We start from the raw sequence: 9,608 nt of genomic DNA, 5'->3' as shown, positions 1-9,608 counted from the left end.
CCTTCCTTCCTTCCTTCCTTCCTTCCTTCCTTCCTTCCTTCCTTCCTATTCTTCTTTCTGAAATATATTTGGATGTCATTTTTTTTAGGAAGTCCAACTAGTCATATGTTATGGGCTGGATGTCTGTCATCTGGTAACTATTTGTTGACCTAGCTATAACTGAAGTAAAAGTTCTATGGGTCAAAGACATGCAAATCATGTGCCCCAGAAGTCTCAGTGTCCAGATGCTTCTAGAAAAGGACATCATTATGCCTATCTTGGAGTGGCTTTACTACGATGGTGCTGCAATAAGACAGACTCTTCATTGTTGTGGCTTGAATAGGTGTGGGGACTGAGACTGTACTACCTTGGCATGAGGCTCATTCTGAAGTGTGTGTGTGTGTGTGTGTGTGTGTGTATTGTTGTTGTTTTGTTCTTCAAGACTGGGGAAGAAGAGGAGAATGGAATCCCTTCCTGACTTCCCATTCAGAGCTATGTTTAAGAATATCCTATTCTGAGGACCTGAATTCAAATCTGGCCTCAGATACTTGACACTTACTAGCTGTGTGACCTTGGGCAAGTCACTTAACCCCAAATTGCCCTGCCTTCCCCCCTCAAAAAAAAGGATATCCCCTCTTTCTGGGAGACCCAGAACTGATCATTCATCATGTAACTCTATGGAAAAAGTTACCTATGTATTAAACACTAGCAAATTTCCATCACTTCCAGGAGAAGCAACTTGTTAAATAATTTTTCATTGTGCAACCCAAACTAATTTATAGGTAAACTTACTTTATGCCATCTATCTCTTCATCTGAATACTTGAAATAGGAGAACCTGTTTGGTGCAGTAGAGGAAAAAGAGACTTTGGAGTCAAGTCCCTGGGACCAAATTTTTTAGCTCTGATACTTAGCAGTTGTTTGATTTTGAGAAAGTTACTTAATTTTCTTGGTTTTCAATTTCTATATCTGTAAAATGAAAGTGTTATATTAGACAGTCCCCTTAGGTGTCTTCCCCTTTTTTGCATCATGGACTCCTTTAGCAGCCTGAGGAAGTCTGCTCATATAATGTCTTTTCTCTAGATCCACAAGTGAAGTAAATCCTAAATTTCAATTAGAGGTTACTAAAAATAAAGACATACTTTCCCCCCTATTCAAGCTCTCAGAGCTTTTCCAAGTTGTTGTTTGTCCTTCCTTCTGAAAGAGGACCACTGGCATTCAGAGGATAATGTCTTGACTTGTAAGTTAATTGGATTTAAGTGAGGCAGGGCTGTGCAAAGTCATCGGCTCCACTCTCTCCTCCAGAGACATCTGAGTCCACTGTCAAGACATAGGTCAGGATGACTAGAGACCTTAGCCTCTTTAAACTAAGGTCTTTCCCTGATATCAGTTTGTCTGAGGCAACACCCATTCAGTGATTTAAGGCTAGGTAAGAATTGAGGTAAAAGATGGCCTAGTTTGCCCACTCAAAAGATTCAGTTTGGGAGAGGAAGACCTTCAAGGTTTTTGGCCAGAACAGAAACCATTGTTATTTACACTCACTCTGAGCCATCAAAACCCAAACAATGAGCAAATGAAGCTTGGGCTGGGACCTATTATTGGCCAATCAGTGAGAACTTAAAAGGGGCTGGGGGGAGAGGGGGGAGAGAGAATGTGGCAACCTATGCCTAAAAAGTTTTGGATCCCTGTCATGCCCCTTCCTTGTTTTTCCCACATTCCTGTTCTTCATACTTTGCTTTCTTTCTCCTTCCTTTCCTCTCTATTTTTCTTTACTCTCTAAAAAAAAAATTTTTTTCAGAAGTCTCTTTAGAGGCTTCTGAGTCATAAGTGATTAATTTTTTTTTAATTTGAAGCCCTAGTGAAAAATGTGTTCAGAAATCCAAACAAAGCTTTCACATATTGCAAGTTAAATTGACCCAGATTGTCTCTAAAAAATGGACTCAGCAGTGAATAGAGCACCAGCTTTGGAGTCAGGAGGACCTGATTTTATATCCAGCCTCAGACACTTGACATTTATTAGCTGTGTGACCTTGGGAAAGTCACTTAACCAAAGTTGTCTTGCCTTCCCCCCTCCAAAAAAAAACCATTGTCTCAGTTTCTTCATTTTATAACAGTTGCCATTTATCCATAAGCATAATTATATGCTTGTTACTAAGTTTATGTTCCCTCCATTAAATATATCCATTTTATGCCTCTCCGGTATAGATACTGGGGTAGCTGGGGGATGTAGTGGATAGAATGCTGGGTCTAGAATTAGAAAAACTCATGTTCCTGAGTTTTAATCTGGCCTTACACACTTACTAGCTATATGACCCTGGGTAAGTCACTTAACCTTGTTTAACCACAGTTTAAAAAGCGCTGAAGAGGTTGCAAGTGGAAAAAAGCTTAAGAAGTCTTGCTCTAGAGAGCTCTATCAATGTAAGTCAGTCAACAAGTATTTATTAAAACTTCTGCCATGTGCCAGGTACTAGATGCTGAGAAAACAAAGGCAGAAGGGAGGTAGTAATTGTCCCCAAGGAACTTGTGTTCTATAAGGGGTGTGTAGAGGAAGGCAAAGTCATAGAAAATGAATAAGAGCCCAGAAGAGAGATGATATCAATCTGGGAATCATCTCCCCAAAGGTGTTTGTTCAAACTTTGAGAGAGTGAGCTGCCGAAAGCAGAGAATGTAGAGGACTAATTAACTGGGTGGGGAAGTGACGAGGTATAAGCAGGGGGATATATTCATTGTAGTTTTTGGTCAGTGTTTAAAATAGAAATGTTGTGAAGAGTTATGATTTTAAAAAAATGAAACTCACAACTGTGTAAATTACAATGACAAAGTCTCGCCCTAGAAAAGAGATGAGAGAACATACCTTCAAGGTGTCAGAGAATTCTTGGAAGACTTGTGTGAAATGCTATAGAGTGAAGGTCTAATCAATGCAATGACCAACCATGATTTCAGAGAATTTATGGTGAAACATGCTATCTACTTCCTAAGAGAGAGAGTAGATAGACTTGGGGTGTACATTGGGACATAATTTTTGGATGTAGAAATTTAGTTTGCTTAACTATACATATTTGTGTCAAGGGAAAATAAAAGGTAAGTTAATTATTGGGAAATACATCCAGGTAGAGAATCAAGTAGATGGGAAGAAGTCTGTTATTAAAGGCAGGTGATTAAAAATGTAGGCAAGGGTGGGGAACCTTTGGCTTCAAGGCCACACATGATCTCTTACGTCCTTGGGTGTGGCCTTTTGACTGAATCCAAACTTCTAGTAACAAATTCACTTAATGAAAGGATTTGTTCTGTAAAACTTGGACTCAGTCAAAAGGCCACACCCAAGGACCTAGAGGGCCACTTGTGGCCTTGAGGCCTCAAGTTCCTCACTCCTGGAGACACAGCCCCTGACTCTGCTTCACTGCAAGAAGTAGAAGGGCTTAGTAGCATGTAGGTCCAGGTTTATGTGATAGGACTAATATTACCAGTGTCTCCCCAAATATGGCACAGATAGGGGAACTACAACAGTCAGTGACTTTCCATTTGCAGGGAACAAGAAAGGGTTTCCTGCTCAGATAATGAAAAAGGAGCATAACTCTTTCTAAGTATACTTTGGCACACCTCTGAAGGCCTGCCTACTAGGGAGTGCACTGGGGCCAACAGAACTGACTTTTAAAAGCTGATTGTTAAATTTTTAATGTGAGCATTTATACTTCAGAAATTGGCAAATGGTCTAAATCGGGTATAGATGGCTAGGTGGCTCAGTGACTGCAATACTCACTAGGTGGGTGTGTAACAAATAGATGATGGATCAATGAATGAATGAAATGAAAATTCACTGAGAGCTCAAGATTTCTTTGGATTTGATCAGACAATAGACCAGGTTTCATTTCAATGAAGTCTTCTACAAATGACTGGAAATTCTTTCAGCAAAAGGATATGAGGAGTGACAAATCAGATGTGGAATGGTACATTTGACTGCTTACTTGAGACAAGTTAAAATCTGTCAGTTCGAGGCAAAAGATTGGGAAAATTCCAAGCTGCAGGCAAAGTGAGGTCAGATAAAGGTGTTCATTTCCCCACATTGACTTGATTGTAAATGTGCACAATTATTTATTTAAACTTGAATGATGGTGAATATGAATTTTGTGAAGGCAGCTAAGTGGTATTAAAAATATGCTTCTTTGACCTTGGGCAAGTCACTTAACCCCAATTGCCCTCCAAAAAGTAAAAAAAAAAAATGTTTAAAAAATATATGCTTCTTAAGATTTGGACACAAAATAGTGCAAATTGACAGCTTTAGGCACCATTTGCCTTGTAATATCAACATTCCCTAAAATGTAATCTTCTTGAGGGCAGGGACTGATTTAAAAAAAAAAATCTTTATAACCTGACTGCCTAGTTCAGTTCCTTACACATAGCAGGGGCATAATAAATGCTTGTTAAATTGATTTTTTTCAGTTAATTGAAAATCTCCTTAAATTGGTGTTGAAAGTTTTAATAAATGATACTTATGAGCCTAGATCAATGTATCCCAAAAGGATGCAACTGTAATTCACAGATAGCTACTTGTAGCCTGTTTTCATCACTGATGTGCCCATCTACATCAAAGTGAAAGAAAAACAAGGATTTTACAAATATTCTCTGGATGCATGCTCTTGCTTCTTGTTCTTGGATATTACCCAAAATGCCATTTCCCTATGGGAATGGGCAGCTAGGTGGCACCCTAATGGATAGAATGCTGGAACTGGAATCAAGAAGCCTCATCTTTCTGAGTTCAAATCTGGCCTGATACTTTCTAGATGTATAACCCTGGGCAAGTCACTTAACCCTGTTTGCCTCAGTTTCCTCATCTGTAAAATGAGCTGGAGAAGAAAATGGCAGACTACTTCAGTATCTTTGCCAAGAAAACCCCAATAGGGTCATAAAGAGCTGGACATGACTGAAAAAATGACTGAACAAAACCAACTGGGTCCAGGGAAGCTAAGAGCCCATTAAAGGGCTCATTTGCTCTGGACATGCATATGGAGGCTCTGTTTATCCGGCTCCATTTATCACACCCTTTTCCTGTTATGCTCCCACCCTGAGGCTCGGAAAAAAAGTTACTTATAGCCTAGGTTTAGCTCATGTGCTCTAACCCTAACCTTAAGCCTAGTCCTAACCCTAACTCTAGAAAGGTAGTCAGTGTACAATGTAAATCAAGTATGGGACAGTCATTTTTTTCCTCCACCCAAAAGAAATGCTTAATATGGAAGACCTACGAGTGAATATTGACCTACAATTTAGACAATATTTAGTAATACTGTCATACTTTCCAGGGAGATTGAACCTTCATCAAAATATAAAGCATTTAGTAGGATTGCTTATGGGGCATCTTAACATTTCACTTTGGCTTTGCACTATTCATAGGAATTGTGCTCCTTTGCCTGTTTGTAGGGTCCTCTCTGATACAATTTCCTCTGCTGCCATTTAACTGTGACCAAGGAACCCAAGCCTTCCAGCCTCTCATATTCACAACATTGCCTTTCAAGACTGGGTATGTCTAACCAGGGATCAATGTTTGGTTATCTACCCTCGGGAAAGGAAACAAAGTAGAAAAGGCATCCAGGGGCCAAAAAGGTTAGGGCCACCTGTATATCTGTTATACATGCCACATTTTTATTTCTACCCTATAAGAGATAGATCAAACATGATCTGAAACCAGGAACAGAAAAGCACTACCTTGATTTTTCTTATCATAGATTGCAATCTTAACCCCACCTAGGGATAATGATTATAGTCTATAATTATGTATGACTTATCAATTCCAAGGACAGTATCATATAGTGGAAAGAGAGCCAAGAAGGCTTGGGTGTGACCCTGGGTACATCACTTAACTTCTCAAGTGCTCTGGGCAATTTTCTGAGACTTTTAGTTTCCTAGAAGATAGAGAACTATAGTAGTAGAAGGAAAATCCATCCTTCTGAGAGTTCCCTGGACAAATGAACTCACAGGCCCAGTTCCCTATTCCCTATTCCAAATTGTCTCATTTGATCTTCACAGAAATTCTGTGGGGTACTTGGTGTATTACTATCTCCATTTTACAGATGAGGAAACAGGCTCAGACAAGTCACACAGTTAGTGAGTGACAAAGTTAGAACTTAACCAAGGTCTTCTCACGAATATATGTCCTTAGTTGACTACTGTAGTAAGGGTAATGGTGTGTGGATGCTCCAGTGTGAACATATCCTTGTTACCTGATAAATAGCAAAAGCTACAGACAGTGCTAGCCAGCAACATCACCTTCGCAGACACCTCATTGCTACCATAGGATTGTACACATTAGATACTCTTGTGGCATAAGCAATGCATCTCATTTCCTTAGTGCGAATATAGATATTTTTTAAAATATCCTTGGAAATGTAGTTTACCTTTTTTTCCCTTCTGTTCAATGCCAAAGGCCAGACCTCACACATATGGCATTTTTTACTTCATATACAATATCTTGTAAAAATCTCTAGAATGCTGGGTCTGTAGTCAGGAATACCTGAATTCAAATCCGGCTGCAGACACTGGCTATGTGACCCTGCACAAATCACTTAACCTCTGTTTGCCTCAGTTTCCTCGCTGTAAAATGGGGATAATAATTGCACCTATCCTGCACAGTTGTTTGAAGGATCATTGATCCTTCAGGGTATCATGTGGAGCCAGGGAGAATATGGAAGAGATCCTGCCAAGGAAGATGAAATTTGTAAAGTGCTTAGCACAGAGCCTGGAACACAGTAGGCACTTTATAAATGTTTTCTCCCTTCCCTTTCCCTTATATCTTCTATTCCTTACCCACTACTGAACATAGTACTTTGCATGTAGCAGCCACTTAAAAGCATTTGATTAATGGACTTCAATTCATTAATGTAGGCACTAATTTCTATAGGATCAGACTTCAATAGTTTCTTTTTCTTTTGATTATATATATATATGTATATATATATATATATATATGGCTCTATCTGTAATTTGTTTTGAAGCCTCATAGTTTTCCTCTTTGCTGTAAATTCATAAGGTGGAAACAGCTCTTTGTGGAACTGGATCGGAATTCAAATTTTAATTCAAAACATTCTACATTTCTGACATGGGACAAAAATGATTCCAGAAAAATTGGGGTCATCAAATAAAAAGGCTTTCAGATTTTCTTTTCTCTTGGGCTTAAGAAATTCTGTGTAAAATGGGAAACCATTGTCATTTTATATTTTTGACTGTTGCAGGAGCCAGAAACTATTCTACTATTAAACACAGTATAATCACATTAAGTCTTTTTCCCAACAGTCATTTGTTACTATAAAATAAGACAGAATTAAATTAGACAGACATGCAGACAGAGAGAGCTTTTGAGCCAGCTTGAGTTTAAAGCTGTATTTCATTTGAGCTATACTGTTCTATAGTCCTGGTCTCTGAGCTATTTGCATTATTGCATCGAATAGGCTTATTCATCGATCATATAAAGGTAGATAGGATCCCCTTCTGCCTTCCATTTTAAATCAAGGAATAAGTAACTTACAAAATGATTAATCAAAATACTCCACATGGTCCAAAAGATGTATGGTAGCACCCTTGTGGTAGCAAAGACCTGGAAACAAAGCAGATATACATTGATTGGGGATGGGTTGAACAACCTGTGGCAAGGGAATGAATGCAATATTACTGCGCCATAAGAAATGACAAATATAGGGTGGCTGGGTGGCACAGTGAATAGAGCACTGGCCCTGGAGTCAGGAGGACCTCAGTTCAAATCGGGCCTCAGACATTTAACACAAAACTAGCCATGTGACCTTGGGCAAGTCACCTAACCCCAACTTCCCTCCAAAAAAAAAAAGAAATGACAAATATGAATACAGAGAAGCACGATGATGTAAAGTAAAAGAGGAAGAGACAAGAAAACAACTTACAACATGATCACAACAATGCACTGGGAAAAAGCAACAATCAAAAATAAATATTACAAAATTACAAAGAACAAGCATGTCATGAAAGAAGAAATATTCAAAGATAGCTAAACTAATCCTCTGCAGAGCTAGAAGGTCCACAGATGTGTAATGATGTATATATTTTGGATTTTAAAAATTTATTGGATTGCTTTTGTTTGTTTTTTCTCTTCTTTCTCTTTTTTAAAAAAAATATTTGTTAGATGAGATAGCCCTTGGGGAAGAGGGAAACATTTTTATTCAGTTGTTTCAGTCATGTCTGACTCTTTGTGACCCCATTTGGGGTTTTCTTGGCAAAGATTCTGGAGTGGTTTGCCATTTCTTTCTCCAGCTTGTTTACAGATGAGTCAAACAGGGTTAAGTGACTTGCCCAGGGTCACAGAGCTAGTAAATATCTGAGGCCAAATTTGAACTCAGGAAGATAACTCTTCCTTACTTCAAGCCTGGCACTCTACCCACTGTACCACCTAGCTGCTCAGATGGAAATATACAGGAGGAAATTTATGTAAATTTAAATTTATGTAAATTTAAAATAAGTAAATTATGTAAAAAGTAATGTAAAAAGACATCATTAATATCATTTTAAAGAACAAAAAGACTCATCATAGAATTTCTTTAAACCATGAGTTCCATCAATTTTAACTTATACAGTTAAGCGGAATCATCACAGTCAGACATGCATACAGATACTCAGTATTTTTTTTTTCTGTAAACTTTAAGTTTATGAGAGACTTAAAAATATAACAACTTAGAAATGTGGTCATCTAGTGATAAGTTTTAGACTTTCATCTGTATGATGCAGGTTGTACAACCAGTTTACAAATAAATTGTGTTCAAAAGTTTGTAAGTTGGTTGTTTGGCATGGAAAACAAAATGTAGGAGGGAAAAAAGTGAAGTGAAATCGACACTATTAAATTTTATACTCTGCTGAGTGATGGAAGGGAGAGGAGGAAGAAGAGAGGGGCTGGGGCAGAGAGAGAAAGGAAGAAAGGCAGGTATAGTGAGAGGTTTTCCTGAAGAAATTGTACCAGGGTCCCTAGAGAGTAGGAAATGAAAGGGATTAAAGATGTGTGTGTGTGTATGTACATTTATATGTGAAAAAGGGATTGCTGATCTGTGTTAGATGAAAACAGAGGAAGGAGGGCAGCACATTCCCCTGGAGAGGGAAGAAAGGAATTGTTAGGGTTCTGGGTTTTGCACAAGCCAGGTACCTACACTCCTCCTTTTCAGAGCCAGGAGGTTCACAGGTACACAACGGTGCATGTGTTTTTGGATTTTTTTTTTTTTAATGTATTGATTGATTTCACAACAGAGAAACCTCAGAGATCCTGTGGCGTTCAAGAGTGCAGTATCAGGCAAGATGTAAACAGCCCTGTCCATGCTCAGCTATCTGTGACTATTAATAGGCAGCTGTCAGGGACTGGATTTCCAAGGGGAGATGCCCTAGGGAGGCAATGGCCAATGTGTGTAACAGAGTGGAGCCACCCAGACATGGCAACCGTTAGACTATGCTCATTGGTAGTCACTGCTCCGTCCAGAAAGAGGCTAATGTTGGTGATCTGACCGACATCACAATCAGTCCTTCAAGGCACCCCATCTCCTTTCTATGCTTTTACCCTTTTGTCCTTTCTCCTTACCTCCATCTCATAGAATCCATTTAGTTGGTGCAGTGGATAGAGTGATCGACTTG

At 38.9% G+C, this 9,608-nt stretch overlaps 2 protein-coding genes across 3 annotated transcripts in view; one reads left to right on the top strand and one right to left on the bottom strand.

The window, feature by feature from the left end:
- The window catches only part of PAPSS1 (3'-phosphoadenosine 5'-phosphosulfate synthase 1), a 524,017-nt gene that overhangs the window by 359,896 nt on the left and 154,513 nt on the right, over positions 1-9,608 (top strand). The window lies entirely within an intron of this gene.
- SGMS2 (sphingomyelin synthase 2) overlaps positions 1-9,608 on the bottom strand; it is a 230,334-nt gene that overhangs the window by 192,836 nt on the left and 27,890 nt on the right. The gene's annotated exons all lie outside the window — the stretch shown is intronic.

This window comes from Petaurus breviceps, unplaced genomic scaffold (assembly GCF_028583685.1).
Source record: "Petaurus breviceps papuanus isolate PSGF00001 unplaced genomic scaffold, PetGlider_PUasm1.0 126, whole genome shotgun sequence".
NCBI classification, from domain to species: Eukaryota; Metazoa; Chordata; class Mammalia; order Diprotodontia; family Petauridae; genus Petaurus; species Petaurus breviceps.
This window is presented reverse-complemented; position numbering and strand designations above follow the sequence as displayed.